Genomic DNA, 737 nt, shown 5'->3' with positions numbered 1-737 from the left:
TGTAAGGCCACTGAGGGTCAGAGAGACATCAGGGCCGCGTCTCAATCCAGGAAGTTGCTCTCTTCCATCTACACGTTCCCTCGTTCTCTCCCAGATCTGACAGGCCTGAGGAGGTGGAAGCTGTAGCGCCACCTAGCGATGGTCATGTTGTTTACACCCTCTTAGACCAATCAGATCTGCCTACACCCTCCTAGACCAATCAGATCTGTGGAGGGAACGGGGGCAGAAGGGGATTGGACAACCCAGCCCTGGGGTGTATTCACTGGTAGTGTCCTGGTACCAACACACACACCACTGGTAGTGTACTGGTACCAACACCATTCAACTCTGTAGAAAGATACTGTGCCTTAAAAAACCTTCCATAGAAAAACACGGTTTCTTAACGAGACTCCAAGGTCGTTATCAAACTAACGTATTTCTAATGATCTTCATTTAGCGTAGGACCGTTGAAGTGGGTGTGAGAGATCTGCCAGGCTCTGTAGCAAACCAGTACTTCTTTCACCTGGAGGCAGTACATCCTTCACCTGGAGGCAGGTGATTCACAGCAGGACAAACAAAACAACAACAACACTTATATAAATATAAATAACGTGTTCTTCAGACCTTCTTCAGATGGTGAAACAGATCAATGTTCAGAATCAGTTCATAGGTCTCTGCTGCAGCTGTGTAGAGCGGACCGGTAGACAAGGTTCTACACAAGGTTTGGACTGTCTCTGCCCCCCCCCACCCCCCCAGGA

The sequence above is a fragment of the Argentina silus genome (assembly GCF_951799395.1).
Source record: "Argentina silus genome assembly, chromosome: 7".
Lineage (NCBI taxonomy): Eukaryota > Metazoa > Chordata > Actinopteri > Argentiniformes > Argentinidae > Argentina > Argentina silus.
Note: the sequence above shows the minus strand (reverse complement) of the source record.